A 20,773-nucleotide genomic window follows, 5' to 3' on the forward strand; every position below is an offset into this window, starting at 1 on the left:
GCAATTGTGTGTCGTCTGCTCCGACTCAGGTTCCGTAGTTGTTTAATTAATTTGTATGGGATATCCGACAGACGTCGCTGCTGATTGATCACTCCGGGTGGCCGTCCACTGTAGCTACGTCTGTAGTTAGACATTTTAGATCACCATCTGAAACATTGCTATCACTTCTAACGGCAGGGATTTTGTCGCCTCAAAGCCTATAACCCAGGTCACTGTTTTATACAATGAAGTTGCCTGTTTTAATTATCGGATGAAAAGAGAAAATGCGATGAAAGTGAGAGTAAAGAAGGGAGAAAGGAGAACGGGAGAGGAAAAAATGTGATGAAACAGAGAGAAAAGTGGGGGATGTAGAGAAAAGACAAAAAAGAGAGAGGTGACGATAGAGATAGAAAAGAAGATAATAAAGACATTGCTAGCAAGTTAGATAGATAAAAATAAAGGTGATATAGGAAAAAAAGCTAAGAATGTGCATGAATGACAGAGAAAGAGCAATAGAGAGAGAGAGAGAGAGGGTCGGAAGGAGAGAAATATGAGAAATGAAAACAGAAGAATGAAAGAGAAAGGGATCGATATGGTAAAGTTTTCGATAAAATAATCATTTCTAATTCGGGCTCAAAGCCAGTAAATTTGCAATTATATCGATCCCAGTGCTTTATTTTATCAATCTCAGTGGAATGAAAGACAAAACTAACACTGACGGGATTTGAGCTCAAGTCATAAAGAGCCAGAAAAATACCACAACACATTTTGACCGACGCTTTAACGATTCCTCCAATCTACAGCCGTGAGGGATCCTATTTATCTTTTGCATGTAAGGTCGATGTTTAAAGATGATAGCGGCATATGTTTTGTGCGAGTAATATATCCATACGAAATATACAGTGATGATATCATAAGTAAATGAAAAGCGTCATGGAAAACTTTAGACCGAAGACTATATCAAGTTTAGAAGATTTTAAGACGAAGGAGATGTACAGTACACGACAGAGTATGTGACAGATTTTTGCCCAAGGAGTTTATACGTGTTGTTGAGATAAGAAACGCTAAGTACTTAACCGTCCTCTTAAACTATGCGGTACTAACAGGAAAAAATCGTTGCAATCAATGGAATCAAAAGCAGCGAGCTGCAAAATCGTTAACACACTTAACAAAGTACTTAGCAGCATTTCTTTCAGCTTTATGTTCAGGGCTCAAATTTTGTCAAAGTCGACTTTTTCCTTTCAACCTTTCGGGGTCGACAAAATAGGTACCAATTGATACAGTGGTTGCTGTAATCGACTAGCTCATCCCCACCAAATTTCAGACTTTGTCCCGACAGTAGAAAGAACGATTAATGGAATCACATTCAGTTAGTTGTGAGTAAACTGAAGTTTAGTAGAACAAAAGAATTACAACACAGCAAAGTTCTTTTTGAGAGATAATGGTTTAATTCATGAAAATCGGCGCTCTAGATTTCATTAATAGTTCATTTTGATTAAGGATGATCAGATATTTTTTTCCTTTTATTAATTATTGATTTGTTTTGTGGGAATAAACAAACAGGTTACGGAAGAGTCATTTATGATGTAACTGAAATGGGATTGTGATTGGGAATCGAAATCGATATATCGAGCTCCGCTTGCTGTAAAGTTTGAGAAATTGCTTTTCATATTCATGTATTATAAATTGTTGAAAGGTAAAATAGATTATCGCATGCTCGTTACTTAATAACCATAAACCAGCTAGGAAAGATAGAAAGTAATAGTTTAGGTTCAGCAGTTTATATTCAGTCATACTTTGCGTGTTCAATCACACCTTAATGATTTACAGCGAAGCAAACACCATGGAAAAGGAGATAAGCTCTAGTTTGGGCCACAGTGCCACAAGATCTTTATTCCAATTTGAAATCATAGGAATTAAATTTCTGCTATGCCTTAAGCTACAGGGCTTCTTTGCATGGTAAAAACAGAAACAAAAAATAATATTGCTTCAAACCAATTTTTATGACAACATCAAATGGCGAATAGTTTAATTTCCAATGAAAGAAAATCAAAGAATATAAACTTTTCTATACATCTTTTCATTCACCATCGCTTAATTATGGTAAACATTTATTTATCTCTCTTCTATCGACACAAGGTCTGAAATTTTCGGGGATCTTTTTCTGTTGCTTCTGAAGAAGGTATTTCTGCAATCCTATGGTGGATACTACTACTACTACTACTACTACTACTACTACTACTACTACTACTACTACTACTACTACTTATTATTATTATTATTATTATTATTATTATTATTATTATTTTTAAGGCGGCGAGCTGGCAGAAACGTTAGCACGCCGGGCGAAATGCGTAGCCGTATTTCGTCTGCCGTTACATTCTGAGTTCAAATTCCGCCGAGGTTGACTTTGCCTTTCATCCTTTCGGAGTCGATGAAATAAGTACCAGTTACGCACTGATGTTTATGTAATCGACTAGTGCCCTTCCTCGCCATTTCAAGCCTTGTGCCTATAGTAGAAATTATTATTATTATTATTATTATTATTATTGAGTGAGAGAGCAGTGCATGCCATCAAAGTGACACTGGGGTAAAATATACGAAGCCCAATATACCCATCATGACTACCCGTCTGATAAAGGTACACCAGGCACATGCATCACAACCATATGTGCGCGACATGGTGATCTCACATCAAGATAAACAGCACATGACCTTGCAGGTGGGGCCCAGTTAGAATTTTCTTCAGGTTGAGTAGCCCATCCCGCTCAAAAGGTCCCTGAATAAGGGTTGTTTAAGGATGTTGAAAGAACCACCCATGTTTCCAGAGGTGAATTATTCAAACCCCAAAGAATCCCTCTCAACACATGGCTATGATGCTCCCCCACTACTTCTGCTCGTGATCAGAGATGCACATATCGTCAGCCACTAAGGGACATGCTCAACTGGTTAAGGTCAAACAACTGACAAGCAAATCTGTGGTATTGAGCAGAATATTTGCTGTAGCCCATCTTTTATACCAAGACAAAACAACGTACATGATAACACTTCCAATCAGTTAAGATCAGAAGCCATGAGAGCCACTGCCTGGTACTGCATCAAGGCATTTTATTATTATTATTATTATTATTATTATTATTATTATTATTATTATTATTATTATTATTATTATTATTATTATCAGAAGGCACCGAGCTGACAGAATCATTATCGCGCCGGACAAAAATGCTTACCGGCATTTCGCCCGTCTTTACGTACTGAGTTCAAATTCTGCTGAGGTCAACTTCGCCTTTCACCTTTTCGGGGTTTATGAAAAATAAGTACCAGTTGAGCTCTGGGGACGATGGAATCGACTGTATCTCTTTCCCAAAATTTCAGGGCTTAAGCCTGTAATAAAAAAGATTATTGTTATTTTAAGTTCGTCCGTCGTTGTCGACGATGACCAAGGATATCAGGTGGGAGAAGACGGGGCATGATGTGTTCGGCTATGGCCGGACAGTCTGTTGCATGCTCGGGAGGTTCTGCCACGAGTCGGGTACTGGTGGGCTGTTGGGATTCGTGTTAGCTTTGTGCCCCTGCAATGCTATTCTGTTTGTAGAAAGTGCTGCTGCATCTTTGATACATACATGATCCCTGAGATACACACTGCCTAAATACCAATCTTGAGAGATTAGGCTTCTCAAAACCAGAGAGGAGAAAGGTAATTCGAAGACTACAGATCCAATCCATCACTGGAACTGTAAAAATCTGTAAAACTTTCCAAAAGTTTATTATTTAAATACATATGAGTATGTCTAGATATGCAAGTATATGCATGAGAATACATACATAGAACAAAACATACAAATCTGCACATATACATACATACATACATATACATACATACATACATACATGAATACATATATACATACATACATACATACAAAAGTACCCTGTTGTTGATGTTGAAATTCCAACGAAAGAGCTTTGGATATGGGTTAGAAACTTGCTCTTTCTCTATTGGCAAGAAATCTTGAAATAAAACTGAATGGCATACATACACACATACATACATACATACATGCATACATACACATGTACACATATTGTTGGATGGCCGTTGACTGCTCATGAGCTCTTCCGCCCTTTGACAGGTCTTATTTATCGTCCTGCAGGGTGTCCAACAGTCACCCTCCTCACCAAGCAAGCATGGTCGAGTCGTCGGCGACATACATACATACATACATACATACATACATACATACATACATACATACATACATACATACATGCATACACATGTCGATAAAGTGAATACCAGTCGAGTACTGTGGTCGACGTAATCGCCTTTTCCCCTCCCCCGAAACTGCTGGTCTTGTGCCAAAATTTGAAACCAATGTTCACATATAAAACTATAATAAAATATATATTAAAAATTCCTGGCGAGGCTGAAATATAATATATTAAGTTATCTCTTTTTCTCATTCCTCTCACTTCTCATTCTTCTCCGCTATTTTCACTTCTTTTCCTTCTCATAATTTTGTTCATATAAAATAGGTGATATATGGAAAAGAATGCTATGATAATATTGATCAAGTCCTCACAAGCAATGACAGCTACTGTTGCGATATTTAATAATAAGCTACCCCAAAACTAGTCAAGCAGGAACTTAACTCCTGTGCATTGTTAGTCTTTCATGCTCCATTAAAATAGCATATAAAACTGCTATGCATTTGTGTGTGTGTGTGTGTGTGTGTGTGTGTGTGTGTGTGTGTGTGTGTGTGTACGCATTCTTTTTTAACTTCACTGTTTATCACTGACCAGAAATAAGAGTGAATAAAATAGCTATTAAGTCTGCACTGACTTCCTGATTTGAAATATTTGATACAAGTTTTTATTCTTCGGGAGGATGTTTCTTTCATTTTAAGCGAATAAATACCACCAAACAATATCAATATTATTTATAAGTAAAATGTTCCTCTAAATAAGATAGCTAAACCACTTCAACGCCTGTCATTTCAGTTGTATTCGGATTCATGAAATAATAGAAAATATATTAATTAAAGTAATTAAACCAAATTCATAAAAAAAAAATCAAGATATAAACAATAGTGCATTTAGCACCAAAACAACCAGTATGAGTTTCTCTCTTGGTAACTACCGCAGTTTGTTTTAACGGAATATCCACGTTAAAGTGGGAATAAAACTTACTTCTCTGTCGCTAATAGATAATTTCATTTAAGTAAAATCAGTGCCATAAGTTGTTGTACTTGTATTTATGCTTGAAGTATATGATAATAATAATAATAATAATAATAATAATAATAATAATAATAATAATAAATAATAATGATAATGATAATAATAATAATAAATAATAATGATAATGATAATATAATAATAATAATAATATAATAATAATAATAATAAATAATAATAATAATATAATAATAATAATAATAATAATGATAATGATAATAATAATAATAATAATAATGATAATGATAATAATAATAATAATAATAATAATAATAATAATAATAATAATAATATAATAATAATAATAATAAGTAACAGCAAAAGAATGAGATCTCAATATTAGATAAATAGAGGATAATCTCTATATGTTATAATTTAGAACAAACAGCAAGTTGTCATTATAGTACTCGGAGTTTCGAATGTCGGAGCGAAGAGCTACGATGCATTCTCGTCGGCTATTGATGGCAATAGACGCTATAAAAAAAGAGTTGAATAAAAGGGAAGTTACACTAATTGGAAGGAAAAGAAAAAAGAAAAAGATTTAAAAAAAAGGTTGGCCCCAAAACGGCGTGCATTCTCTCCTGATAAAATCCATACACTTGCTGGCTTCCGGTATACGGAGTTCTCAACTGGTAGCACTTCCATGTGCAAGTTGTTTGCAAAGCATCACATAACCATATTCTCACAATAATAGATATAAACCTCCTGCGTTTATAACGTCTACATACGCACACACTCACACAAACATGTATAGGTACGTGCACACACATATAAGATGGCCGTCCACTCGTGACAGAGGAAGACCATTGTTGACCTTTAGGAATACTGTGCGCTCTTGGACTGACTTATATTTTGCATTTGCGGCTTCGTTGATGGCTAATGAGCCCTGCTCTTGACAAGCATACACGACTACAAACATTGCAAACCAAGCTTTCCCCATCCACTTTCCTAGCAGAGCGTTTTCGAGAAGCGCGCTTAAATTCTTCATGCAGAATACGTTCTCTTTCAAAGCTGTCCTTAACCTACTTTCTCTATCTCTGACGATGACAGGCATTACACTCCCAGTCGGTCTCCCGCATATCACAGGCCTTTAATGAGAACTTGACACAGTCCTTAAACTGTATCCTCGGTTTTTGCCGGTGTCTCTTTCAACTAACAAGTTCCCCATATAGGATCTGTTTATTACATATATAGATTCAGTAGGATATATAATACCACTTGCTAAAATCAGAGCCAATACTCCAAAAGCCACCATAAGCTCACGGTAAAGATATACACGAGGAATGCAATGAAAATATGAGAAATAGGCTTACCTTTGCGTTGAATACATCAGTATTATCTTATTATATATACATAAATGAAAAAATGTATTGTAAATAAACGACAGGAAAAAAAACGTACAACGGGAGACAGACACAGAAGGTCCCTAATTCTTTGTCAGTCAAATGTAGAACTCCAGAAAAGTTTTGCACATTTTTACTATTCCGTTCAGAGAATATGCCTGTTAACCCATTGATTTCTTTTTATTAAAACTCTAACTTTTCCAGATTGTCATTTAAACATTTACTAACGAAACCAGTTATTATTGGTATAAATGTGGGTTTATAATCTGGATGTGGAAGCTGAAGGTTCCGAAGCTGTTGTCCGTAGTTATTCGCTTACTCTTTGATATCAAAGAGATATTTACATCAGCAGGGAAGCTTACCTCTATGACGATAAATACTTTGCCTCGAATGTCCCAAACAACTTATATCCGTTCCTGTTATGTTTGCACTTGGCAGAAGTTTTAATGGAAATGTTCCATCAACATTCTTTCTGATGATGTGTATGTTGGACAAGTCCCTTAACCCATTGAGAGTCGTTGGGACACTGCAGCCATGCAGCGTATTTGGGTTAGAATGCCTGGCGGAGCCCATACCTCTCCAGGCTAAACTTATTTCTATAGCTGTCTGGACTGGAGCAACGTGAAATGAAATGTTTTGCTCAAGAACACAACGCATCGCCTGGTCCGGGAACTGAAACCACAATCTTACGATCGCGAGTCCAGAGTCCAGCATCCTAACTACTAAGCCATGCACCCCCACGATGTGTATGTATGAATTCAATATTAGGAGGATTCCTTATATTTATCCCTGGACAGTTAATTTTTTGGATGGCATTGCATATATATATATATTTTTTGCGACCTTATATTGTATTGAGCCGGTGACATTTTTCGGCAGCCTGTGTTCACATGTATTGATCGACATTTTCGGTTGCATCCTGAGGCTTCAAGGGTTTCATTGACCCTTTTGCTCATTGGTTAATTTGTAGCAATCTCCTGTCTTTGGGTGGCAAATGCATAGCCTTCGCCGTGTGATGTGATATAGTGGCCGCCAGTGCGAGAAAGACTGCACTTCGAATCGATATTAGTGTCATATTTAAGGCGGCGAGCAGGTGGAATCGTTAGCAAGCTGGTCAAAATTCTTAGCGGCATTTCGTCCGTCATTACGTTCTGAGTTCAAATTTCGTCGAGGTCGACTTTACTTTTCATCTTCTCAGGGTCGATAAAATAAGTACCAGTTGAGTACCGGGGTCGATGTAATCGTCTGATCCCCTCCTATGAAATTGTTGGCCTTGTGCCAAAATTTGGAACCAATATTAGTATCATCTTCAAGTCTTCGGAAAACATACCCATGTAGAATCTCTTCTTTTGGTATACTGAGCGTTGTGCTTTTAAGTGTTCTTTGAGAAACGTTAGTTCAGCTGTTTTGGGCTTGTAAGGGAAGTCGCCAATAAGAGAGCGCTACCCGAGGAGTACACTGCCGACACACAGAAGTGTTTTTCAGCACTTGATTTATATATTTATGCGTCCCTCTGTTATTTATCAGATGTTGTCTGAGAGATGCTTTGCGGTTCTTCGTGGTCTGTCTGTACTGATCCCAAGTATCTTCTGCTTATATCTTTTCAATGTAGAGCCTGTCGATATCTTTGTTTTTGCCGAAGTTTCCAGTTGATGTTAAGATATTGCAGATTTTAATGTCTATGGAGTGGATTTCCTCTAAAAGATCAGTCAAGTAGCCCAAATGTTGGTATCAGTACTGGTACAGCAAATGCATTGTGGTATATTGTCTCGTTGTAAGAGGAGAGTTCCAACTGCCATGTTTTTCTAAGTCTGGTGTAATATTCTCGAGCAACTCAATATTTTTTCACAGCGCCTTGGTATGATATGGTTTCATCAATGCTTAGGTATTTGTAGCGTTTTTTGTGTGGAACAGGAGTGATAGAGAGAATGCCCGCATTTTGTGTTAGGAGCTCTGATTTTCCATGTTCAACAATCAAATGTGAACATTTCTTTTGACCAAATTTGTTTTCCAGCTGAAAATATTGTTAATAATTCCAGCTATTTTGTTGGCATTATAAACCTTTTTGCCATAAATTCTCCCGTCATCGCCAAAGAGGTAGGTATGTTAATGTATTTGTATAACTGTATGTTTGTTTACATTCGAATATACAAACAAGAAAGTATTTAATACATGAAGTACAATTTATTTATACACGGGTTAGTATTTGTGTGTGAGTGTATAATATACATACACACACGAGCGCGCACACTCGCTCACACACACACGCACGCGCACCCCTCCCCCAACATATATAATATCTCTTATTCTTTTATCTCTTTTACTTGTTTCAATCAAGGGACTGCAGCCATGCTGGAGAACCGCCTTGAATGGTTTAGTCAAACAAATCGACCCCAGTACTATTTTTTTTTTTTGGAGGCATATGGCCAAGTGGTCAGAGCAACGGACTCGCGGGTTCGAATCTCAGACCGGGTGATGTGTGTGTTTATGAGCGAAACACCTAAGTTCCACACTTGGAAATCGGTGATTGTGTTAAATTAATAAAACACTAAAAGAGAATGACTCTCCTCAGAAACAATTAAACACACACACACACACACACACACATATACATACGAGGTCTGATCAATAAGTATCCGGACTGTTGCCATAGTAACGAAACTAAAGCACGCAGAATAAAGCCGCTAGGCAAAGAGTGACCTTCAACTTTGCTGATCATGCGCACTAAGTTTTAACGTTCTAACTCACTTCCGTTGTTTACAGCAGCGCTTGGGAAGGAAGGTGTGTAACGCGTGATCGTTGCATTGACCTTGACAGAGTAAGTTGTCATGGCAATGCTTGCTCAGAGGCCTATGCAAAGTTGCAGAAAGTGTATGGAGAGGAGTGTATGAACCGCACACAAATGTACGGGTCGCCGAAAAAATGTCGATATTGACGAACGTTCTGGGAGACTACCTTCGAATGAGAGCATGTATCCCTGCCCGTAAAATTCTGTTAACTGTTCTTTGACCCACTTCTTCACTACAGTTTTCAGTTCCTTATCATTGGACTATCATCTCTTTGGCCCCATTAAAGAGGGTTTGAGAGGCAAACATTATTCCAGTGACGAGGAAGAGAAAACTGTAGTGAAGAAGTGGCTCAAAGAACAGTCAACAGAATTTTACGGGACAGGGATACATGCTCTCATTCGAAGGTGGAATATAGCTATTGAGAGAAACGGTGACTATGTTCAGAAGTAGGGATGTGATCCACAGAGGACCAGCTTCATTTTGATGTATGATACATATTCCTGTGTTGGTAATTATACCTGTCCTAAACAAGATGGCATTACTTTTTGACTCACCCCCGTACATACATACATACATACATACATACATACATACATACATACATACATGCATACATACATACATACATACATACATACATACATACAAGGGCCTTATAGTTAACCAAAGTCCCACAACTACTAGTGGGCGCATATAATGATGTAACGTTTCGATGAGCAGTCAGTGACTCGGTTTCAATTCCCCGTTGAATCCTAATTTAATTAGACAGACATGAACATCATACAATCTCATCTTTTTCTCCTAAGTTTCGAACATATATATATATATATATATATATATATATATTGTGAATATTTCAAAATATATAAAGAGCGAATGGAGAAGTAATTGAAAGAAACAAGCGTCACTGAAGTGGAATGTTTGTTTTTGTGTATAAGATAATCTTCCTGTTGGCCACCAGTGTGTACGACGTGGGAATGCGAAATGAAAAATATCTCGGCTATATTTATGTGAGTGTGTGTGTGTGTGTGTGTGTGTGTGTGTGTGTGTGTGTGTGTGTGTGTGTGTGTGTGTGTGTGTGCAGTATATATGCATCTGTATAGTTATATGTATGAGAGTATATACATGTGCCTGCTGTATGGATATGTGGTGAAACTACGGAAGAAAAGAAATTAATGAGTAGAAGATTCTAAAGGAAAATAAAATAAAAACTTTTAGTGCAGAAAAAAATATTAAAATAATACAAATCAAAAAACAAGCATATAGAAAAATAAAATAAAGTATTTTAAAACAAAAACGAAGTTGTAAGGTTTTGATGTCAAATCCTTGCTATAAGATGGAACAAGAAGTAGAATGTCTTTCCCTCTCTGAAACTACTTCAAAGTAATCATAGGTGGCCTTGCTTTGCTTGCTTCTACTAAAAATACACTTCTGTTTTTGAGTTTGATTGTGTTGCTTTTTTAACCGATCTCTTACGTTGCCTTCCCAGTTAGGAAACTAAACAAAAACAAAAACAGAAAGCGAAAAAATGGAAAAGAACAAGATTGATGAAAAAATAACAAAGTTTGCGTTTGATGTTGTTAGGTTCTATGGGAGATCTCAAAAGCAATTTGACTCCTTGTTCGACCGGCCCTACAGGACTGACGAAGTGACCTCCGCACCTGAAAGGGTTTCTAACAAAATTATCTATGTTCGGCTAGTAATTACTTTAGAAGTTGACAGATTTGTAAGCAGTAAAGATGTATCGTTAAGTGTCTCTCACCTGATGAAATGGCACCCACCTATCTGCACACACACACAGACACACACACACACACACACACACACACACACACACACACACACACACACACACACACACACACACACACACACACACACACACACAAACACACACTCAAGCATACATGCTCAGATTTACAAGCATAGCTTTTTACACTCTCATACAGATACACATACTACAACACAGGGAGTTTATTATATAACGGTACAGAAATACAATAGAAAGGTCATTATCTAAAGCATGTGAAACAAGAATTCTTAGTGAAATAGTCTCTGTTTCTGAAAACAATCTCAGGGCATAAATTTTACTGCCATCGTCGATTTTAACGTTCAACTATTTTAACGTTCAACCGTTTCACTGTTTTCATAGTGGGTTTAATCTAAAACGCTCAACGTTAGTTAATTATTTCTCTATTTGTCTTTTGTCATTTACTTGTTTCAGTCATTAGATAGCGGCCATGCTGGGGCACTGCCCTGAAGAATTTTTGGTCGAATGAACCGACCTCAGTATTTATTCTGTTTTTTAAAACCTGGCACTAATTCTATCGGTCGCTTTAGCTGAGTCGTTAAGTTACGGGCACGTAAACATATCTTCACCAGTTGTCAAGTGGTGGTAGGGGGCAAACATGGACACAAAGACACACACTCACCCACACACCTCACACCCACACCCACATGTATATCTATCTATCTATCTATCTGTCTGTCTGTCTGTCTGTCTGTCTGTCTGTCTGTCTGTCTGTCTCTCCTCTCTCTCTCTCTTTCTCTCTCTCTCTCTCTCTCTCTCTCTCTCTCTCTCTCTCTCTCTCTCTATATATATATATATATATATATGCGACGAAAACCGGTATGAATTAATATATATATTTTAAAAAAAAACTTTAAAAAATTTTCCATACACCCATTTTCATTAAAATTTACCTTCAATTTAGCATTCTGCCTTTTTATAATTTTTCCTTGCCTATATATATATATGTATGTATGTATGTATGTATGTATGTATGTATGTATGTATGTATGTATATATGTATGTATGTATATTCAAATATGAATTTGAAGCAGCTCGAGGTATATAAAAAAAAATCGAACAGATGTGTGTGTGTGTGTGTTGTTAGTTCGTGTGTCGGCTGCGTTTTGTGGCGTAAGAGAATATCTTTTCAATGCGCCTCGTGTTAAAACACCTGAAAGTAAGTCATAGGCAAATAAGACTACTTATACCAGGTCTCTTTCAGAGCGACAGACATTGGGTGTTTCCTCATTGTTATAACTTTTCGATGTCACGTTCCGAAGAAGGCTTGCAGCAGGCCTTGTTCGGTACGTGTTATTGAAAAGCGCAACAGTGACGAAACATCGATGTCTATTGCTCCGAAAGGGACCTGATGTGAGTTGTCTCGCTTGGGTATGACTTAGTTTCAGGTGTTTTTAACACCAAGAGCATTGAGAAGATATTCTCTTGCGCCTAAAAACCTAGCCGAACCACGAACTAACAACACACACACTTTTTGTTAGGAAAATAAAACAAGGTAAAAAATACTAAAAAAATTATATCTTGATGAACATTTTAGTATCGGTTTCAGTCTTTTCGACTTTTTCAACTTAGAATAAAATAAGAAAAACAATGAAATTGTGGAAAAAATTAAATGAAATGTTTTTTAAAATATTTCCTTAGTTTTGAAATAGGTAGGACATTTTGCTGTCCGTCTGTCTGTCTCTCTCTTTTATTTTTGTGAAGACTCAGTAGGTAGGGATCTGAAGGAAAGGTTAATATGAGGGATGTTGGTTCTGGATTTTGATTGTTTAAGTAGCTGCAGCAGCAGCTGAAGAAGGAGGCGGTGAATAAGAAGAAGAAGAAGAAGAAGAAGAAGAAGAAGAAGAAGAAAAGAAGAAGAAGAAGAAGAAGAAGAAGAAGAAGAAGAAGAAGAAGAAGAAGAAGAAGAAGAAGACGGGAGTGGTATGACAGTAGTAGACTGTTCTTCAATGGTCAAGTGACCTAAAAGTGACCTGTTGTGGTTGTAGCAGTAGTGATTGGAATTGTTTTGAATAAATTCATGGGTAGTGACTGTTCTGAATATATTTCTCATCTTTTGGGCGATGTCGTGGATATTTTTTCTAAATTCGTTCTGAAAGATTCGAACATGAAAATGCTAATCGCTGTTCTGTATGCCACGGGAAAACAACTCCTTTATAACGAATATGTGTTCATACTGCACTTGATTCATTGAGGGATTCTGGGACACCGGTGCTTCGACAGAGTTGTGTTTCGTCAGTCACTAGCACACGGACCAAGGAATGAGCTGCTGGTTTTGTTTCTCATTTCAGTCAACAAACTGTTCGCTGGTCTGTGCTGATATCTGATATCTAATAGCTGACACATGGCGATTTATTACCGATTGACAGATATCAGCTAGGGCCAGAGAACATTTTGTTCCCTAAAATTATAAACAAGGGTATTGGTTCTTGTTAGATTCATTAGTCCCGGTGCTTCTAGCTGACAAGATACAACATGTTAAAACACCGGTCTCCCAGAATCCTTTGTACCAATGAAACGAGTGTGTTATGAACACGGTCGTCGTCAAGAGTAAGCTGTCCACAACAGCAATTAGTATATTCATGTTGGAATCTGCCGGAAAGTATTTAATATGAAAATGCAAGTCACCGTTTTAAATCTCGCTGTTCACCGCGCCTGTGATGATTTATTCTCATGTTTATGTCATATGGTTAAAAAAAAACAAAATGAAGATATAAAACAGACTGTATATATGTGTATATAGTGATTGATTATTTATATCATTAGATTAAGATGCTAATGTCCCTTGTAATTTTAAAGATTAAAAAATATATTATGAAATAGTGTTAAGAGATCTATTAAGAAAGTAAATAGTTTTGTTAATCTTCCCCGTCAATGTACCTTCAGGTCAACGAACAATCCCTGATGTCCTCCTTGGCAAGCGCTCACAACAGCGATCGGTTTGGGACTGTTCTCAGTGAGTGGTATATAGATTAGTTGTTCATTTACTGTTTTAGCAACTCACTGCTGAGGTGTTCTCCTACACCAACACTTGCCAATCATGACAGTTCACTCGAGACTGTCGAATGGCTGGTGGCATATATGGTCAAAATATATCAGTTTTAGGTTGCGTACAGTACTTACCAAGCTAGGTGAAATTCCAGTTTGGTCTGGGAGGATGCGTTGGTCTTGCAGTGTATCCACAGAATCTGCAGCTTGCGACGCCAAAGCTGCGGACTTCACAATGTTGCTCAATGTTTGCTCGCCATACTTCGCAGTTGTACTGAACCACTAAGAGAACAGATTACTTCACCACTCATTTTGGGTGGCGATACGTCGTGATCTTTCCATGGCAAGCTGAGATAATTGATTTGTGAATAATTGAAATGTTGAAGAAGTCTACTGTCATTCTAAGTGTTGTCAATTTAAAGATTAACAAATCTTCTGAACACAAGAAATCATTCTTTAAAAAGTATGTTACACCTAAATTTCTTTACTTATTTCGATGTCACCCTTGAACCAGTCTTCTAAACTTAGTCTATTGTGAAACTAAATTCCTAACGAGCTGGACTGGCGATCCATTGCCAATATCCAATAATAACTATTTCGTTCAATAAACATCAGTAACAGATGTTTATCCGGATTCTCCAATAAAACTTTTAATGGCGGTGCCCCAGCATGGCCACAGCTCGTGAGCTGAAACTAGATGAAATGATATGAAAACGTTTGCAAGTAAACTTAATACGTGAAACAATTTCTACTTTTCTAAATCTGAGCTCTTGGATCTTTGAACGAAATCTTTCCGTGACTGATGAAGTTGGTTTGGATGGTGTCAGCTTCAATTTATGCTGGTCAAAATGCGAAGAAAAAAAACGGAGTTTGGAACATCAAGGGTCTTGTCGGTAGGAGAAAGAGAGAGAGAGAGAGAGAGAGAGAGAGAGAGAGAGAGAGAGAGAGAGAGAGAGAGAGACTAACAAACAGGCAGAAACTGAGGGAGAGAGAGGGAGTATATCCATGAGTAAGTGATCTAGATGGCCTATTTTTTAGTCGATCTGTAGTACTTATGTCATACCAGATTTGTAAGCTGAAAACCTCATGTGAGTTACATTTGTACTTATAGAGAGTCTACAACTATTCAGGACAACTGAACTTTCTGATCTGCATTTTTGGCAATTTTGTAAATGTCTGCTCATCATGTAACTCATCAGAAAATTTGAGAACATTTTTAATGAGGGTTTTAGCTGTGAGCTGTTCATGAATAGAGAATGAATAGTATTCAGGATTGATTTATTGATATGTGTTCTGACTGCTTCTTGGTTCTATTGAATGAGAACAGGTTGTTAATGTCCTCATTGTTGGATATTTAGGGTGTTATTCGTATACATGATAGACTCGTATGTTTTGGTTGTAGGAATGACGCTTTTATGGGGAGTTTAAAAAGGAGTGGAAGTTATCATTTATCCTGATGCATAGTAACTTGATGTAACAGTATAACTAGTAAGTAGAGAGAACGAAAAACTTTGAGTCAACTGAAAGTCTTGGGATACCAGTCCAGTACACTTAATAGACAACAAACTACTATTAAGCAAAGAGCTCTCTCTTACATGCTGGGTTAAAACATATTTGTTAATTTCAGTCATCGACTTTTGACAATTGAGGCCAGAATCTTTGATTATACCGTAATGCAAATTCCTCATTGGAAGCACTCCGTCGGTAACGACGATGAGGGTTCCGGTTGATCCGAATCAACGGAACAGCCTGCTCGTGAAATTAACGTGTAAGTGGCTGAGCACTCCACAGACACGTGTACCCTTAACGTAGTTCTCGGGGATATTCAGCGTGACAGAGAGTGACAAGGCCGGCCCTTTGAAATACAGGTACAACAGAAACAGGAAGTAAGATTGAGAGAAAGTTGTGGTGAAAGAGTACAGCAGGGATCACCACTATCCCCTACCGGAGCCACGTGGAGCTTTTATGTGTTTTCGCTCAATAAACACTCACAATGCCCGGTCTGGGAATCGAAACCGCGATCCTATGACCGCGAGTCCGCTGCCCTAACCACTGGGCCATTGCGCCTCCACAAATTCCTCATTAAGAACCTGTTGAATTGAAATGTGTGACATCTCGTAGCCTATGCTACTCGATATTGTGAAATATTATTATCTCTCAGAAACTGCCATAAAGTAAACTCAAGAGCCGAGGAACAGCTAGCAACAACCCCGGGAGTTTTTCTTTTATCAGCTTGACCGAATCAATTCTCGTATAATGCGTACTCTCTGCTAAGAGGAACAGTATCATTCACTCACGACTATGGGTGAATATATTCTTAAGGTTAACTTTTAGTCACTCGCGAGCTGTTCTAGGCTTCACCACTAATTCAGTTCTCAAACAAATTGAATGCAGTTTTTTTGTTTTGTTTTTAGTAATGGTGGTTCAGTATTAAGCTACATTGGAAATAAAATAACTGAAATTTGGCTCATTAAAAAAGAAGTTAAGTCAAAATATGTGAGATCAAAATGGGAGAGTAAGGCGAAAAATTGACTCTGAATGAAAATATCTCAGTTATTTTAAAAGAAAAGTATAGATTATTTAGGTTTAAAAGAATATGCTCATTGAGAAGAGTCTTCATGTGAAAACCTCGTTAGAAAATATTAACTATGAAAACAGTGGCGTGACTTTAAGTGACGAAAAAATCGTAAGTAACCCCCAAATTTGACTTTAAATCAAAATATCTCAGCTATAGTAAAAGAAAATTATACAATAGTTGTGTTGATATAAAAAAATTTCTTTGAGAGGAATCCTGTGGTGAAAATCTCGACAAAATATATTAGCTACAAAAACGTGGTGTAGCGTTGACAAAAAACAGGTGATCATTTAGAAAAATCAAAATATTTTTGTCATGTTAAGATATTTAACATTATAAAAGAGAGTAGCGACTGTCAAGGCTCATCTAGCTTAATGGAACAGATCGCTTAACCAACATTTGAGAGATACGGGTTTCGTTTCTCTGTAGCCGTATGCTGGTCACTTTTTTTTAAAAACTTCTTTTTCTATTTTCTTCCCGATCTTCCAAACTGTTATCACTGCTATTTTGCGTTTGAGATTTTCTATATTTCTAGTAAAATACCAACTCACTCAGCGCTTGAAAGTGCGTTTATAAAAATAGATATATTGAAACTATCAAAACAAGCACTTTGTGTGTAAATGATGTTGTTGCTGTTAGTGAACATTTTTATCATCAATTACAAGCTACACTGAATAAAGTGTTTTTGACAAAATATAATCTAATTTGTTGCAACATCACACTTTAACTTTGGAGAATAGAGTATCAACAAAGAGGGGCTCCTCACGTTCATATGAAAATTAGGATGGATCAAACACTTATTTAAGACAAAGATTCTCTAGAAAAAATTCAAACGTTTATTGAACAATATTTTCCTTGCAGATCGCTCTGTTCAGTATCTAGCTCTTTCGCGATTTGTTCAGTCATTGCAAATGCATTCAAGTAGCAAAACTTTCTAGAGAATTTATGGAAAAGGAAAAATTGGACCAGAAAATGTCGATATGGCTTTCCTAAGGCTGAAGATTCAATTTCTTCCCTGTTGCTGAAAGTATCAAATTAAGAAGAAATGGGAAATATTTTAAAAGGCTTCATCAACTTCAAAGAAAATCATCTGGAGAAAAATTATTAGTGATTACAATCCTTTACTGTTTTTAATATGGCAGGCAAATGTTAGCTGTCATTATATTGGAGAAAATTGTATGATGTTAACCAGAAATGTGACTAGCTACCAAACAAAAGATGAGGAAATTGTTTGAGAAAATTTGTTTTCATATTTTAATTTGGCATTTTATTGCAAATTTCTTTGTATTGAGCTAAAATATTTGTCACAGGTTTAGTATTACTAGAATGAAAAACTATAAAGATAAATATAAGTAATTATAATAACAGAAGTGTTGCCTCTAAAAAAGAAAGTGGATTAGAATGAAAAATGCGGGCGCAGAGTGAAGAAATATTCTGAGATATTGAACCTGGAAAAGCACAGGACAAGGTGAAAAGAAACCAAAACTTAAAACATTGTTGCTGAAATCAGAACCTAAAAACTAAAATAGTAATAATTGCCCTTTTATACTTTTTATTTTCACATAACAAAAAATTGAAATACGCAAGAAGCTATTTATTTTCAATTTTAGTGAAAAAACTTATTACCTGCAAGTTTACACATTAAAAATTTAATATTACAAATTTAATGCTTAAAGCACTAAAAAAAAAATCACATAATAGCAATTTAAGCAAAATTGACAATATATTAAGTGTAAAAAACGCTAGAGAGTCATTTCTACATTTCGTACTCAATTTATTCATTAGTTTTCATTTTTTTTTACATATTCTTCTGACTGTAAATAGAAAATACTTTATTATCTGCAAACTTTAAAGAAATTAATTCTATTGTTTCTTTAAAAAAATTTATCTTTTTAACATTTTCTACTGTTATTTTTGAATTATAAATATTCAACATGTGTTTAATTTTAACACAATATCAGTGATTTAAAACTTTTGGATAAGAAAATAAAATTAAAAAATGATATAATATCAAAAATAAGATAGGAATGTTTTAGCTAAAGACAAACAAATTTTTAAGTCAAAAATATCAATTAATTTTTTTTTAATGCAGTAAAGATCAAAAAGAATGTAAAAAACAAAAACGTACTTACACTATTTGTTGAACAATTTCTGAAATTTATTTAGTAAATTCTAACTACAACAACAATGCTTTGAGTTCTTTTCTTCTTATCCTCTACTTTTCCGCAGGTTCAGTACTTAAAAATATTATAGTACTCTGCACCCGCTTTTTCCATTCTATTAATTAAGGCACACACTGGATTATATTTCCAGCATACTTCAGATTTAGGAAAAGTTAGGGGACACATAAAGAGAAAAAGAATCGTGGTGTGATTTTGGCTGAAAACCTTTATCTTGTTTCCTTGCATGCTCTTTGGGTAAATTCTAAGAGTTGGATATTCTGGACAGAATGACTGAAAGCAGCAGAGTTGCTCTGTTTCTTTTTCATTGGTGCTCTGTTTGAAGGCACTCTTGATTCAAAGTATCGGGATTTTCGATACTTTTAGGGAGTAGTTTCTGGAGAAAGAGGCTATGCCACAGGTTTTACATACTTTCGAAACAGGTAGATCGAGTAATGTTCATGTACAAGTGCATATAGTCAGTTACACGAGAAACATGGGCAAAGAGTAAATTCCATCAAATTGATGTTCTGGGTGAGGGAAATATTAGATAAAAAAATGGACAGTGGAAAGTCTAGAGAAAGTAGATACACAATATGAGAGGCGGAAGGAGAAATAAATACGTAGTTTGGACTTGGGTAGCGGTGGCACGAGGACAACCAGCTTCTGAGGTTAGAGTGTGTGTCAGTGATTCCATGCCATCAGTCTAATAATGGCTTTATGTACTCTTCAATGTTATTAGACATTTAAAAAAAATCATAACTAACAAAAACCTAACTACGGAGAAAATACGGAGAGAAAATGTGTATCTTCTCAGCTCCACCATTTCACCTCTCAGGTCAACTCTAATGTGCTTAACTCTTTATACAAAAGGTCCGCTAACTTTCCGAATATTGCAAGCATATTCCGAATATTCCTAAAGATGATATAATTAATGGAAACCACAGAAATAATTCAATAGTGTTATATCTTCATTTCTCTGACTAAGAAGCTGTTTATCATCTGACACATCTAGCTCTACCTCTATAGTCATCACAGACTCATCCAATTATTTTCCCTTCAAACCACAATGCTCTGGAATTCACTCTTTGTTCTCTTTCTCCCTACAGATATCGATTGCAGAAGTTCAAGCCGGGCATCAACCATATCAACCTAGTCAGCCTAACAGATCTTGCTACGGTTCCGAACATTGTCTTTCTCTCTATGACTAAAATAAGATTTTAAAAAATAATTTATTCTTTATATATTTGAATATTTGCTCCAATGTGCTAAATAATTTACGTTTCTTTTGCGATTTTGATACATAAAACATTCTTCTTGATTGGAGCTCTTGATTTATAATAAGCTGTTTATTAATAAAAAATACTTTATCTAATCTTTTTTAAGTATTACAATTTAAATCTTCTTTGTATGACATTCTTTAAAAATATATATTTGTGGTGTATAACCACCATCACCGCCTGATATTTTTAAAAAGAACACTTCTGAGCTTAGTATTTACAGAGAATATTAAATAATGCTTTCTTCTATTGAATAACATGTTTTTGCAAGTTTAGGGGCAAGTTATCGATTCTTATTCCATCTTTCCCATATTACGTCAAATCAAATTCTGAGCCTTCGGGATTTGAAATTCAAATTAGGCAGCCTAGTCAGCCCTCCACACTCTTCATCCTCTCCAGCGCCCTAAAATGAACGTACGAAACCGAACAGACTGCACCATTAATTGGAAGTCTGTTATTAAGCCAGATAAAATACGAATGATATTGCAACAGATATAAACTTTATCAGAACAAATCGCTAACTTAGTTAAAAACGTTCGTATTTCACCTTTCTTTATTTACTGACCTATGTGATAAATTAGAATCATTATCATTATCAGTAGGATCGAT

General features: G+C 36.1%; 1 long non-coding RNA gene across 1 annotated transcript; it reads left to right on the forward strand.

Annotated features, from left to right (window-relative positions):
- The first annotated feature begins 18,045 nt into the window (after window positions 1-18,045).
- On the forward strand, window positions 18,046-20,208 carry LOC118767187. Its single transcript, XR_005003091.1, has 2 exons — window positions 18,046-18,193; window positions 19,994-20,208. It is a non-coding gene; the product is annotated as an uncharacterized LOC118767187 (long non-coding RNA).
- Window positions 20,209-20,773: the final 565 nt, after the last annotated feature.

Source organism: Octopus sinensis, linkage group LG19 (genome assembly GCF_006345805.1).
Source record: "Octopus sinensis linkage group LG19, ASM634580v1, whole genome shotgun sequence".
NCBI lineage: Eukaryota > Metazoa > Mollusca > Cephalopoda > Octopoda > Octopodidae > Octopus > Octopus sinensis.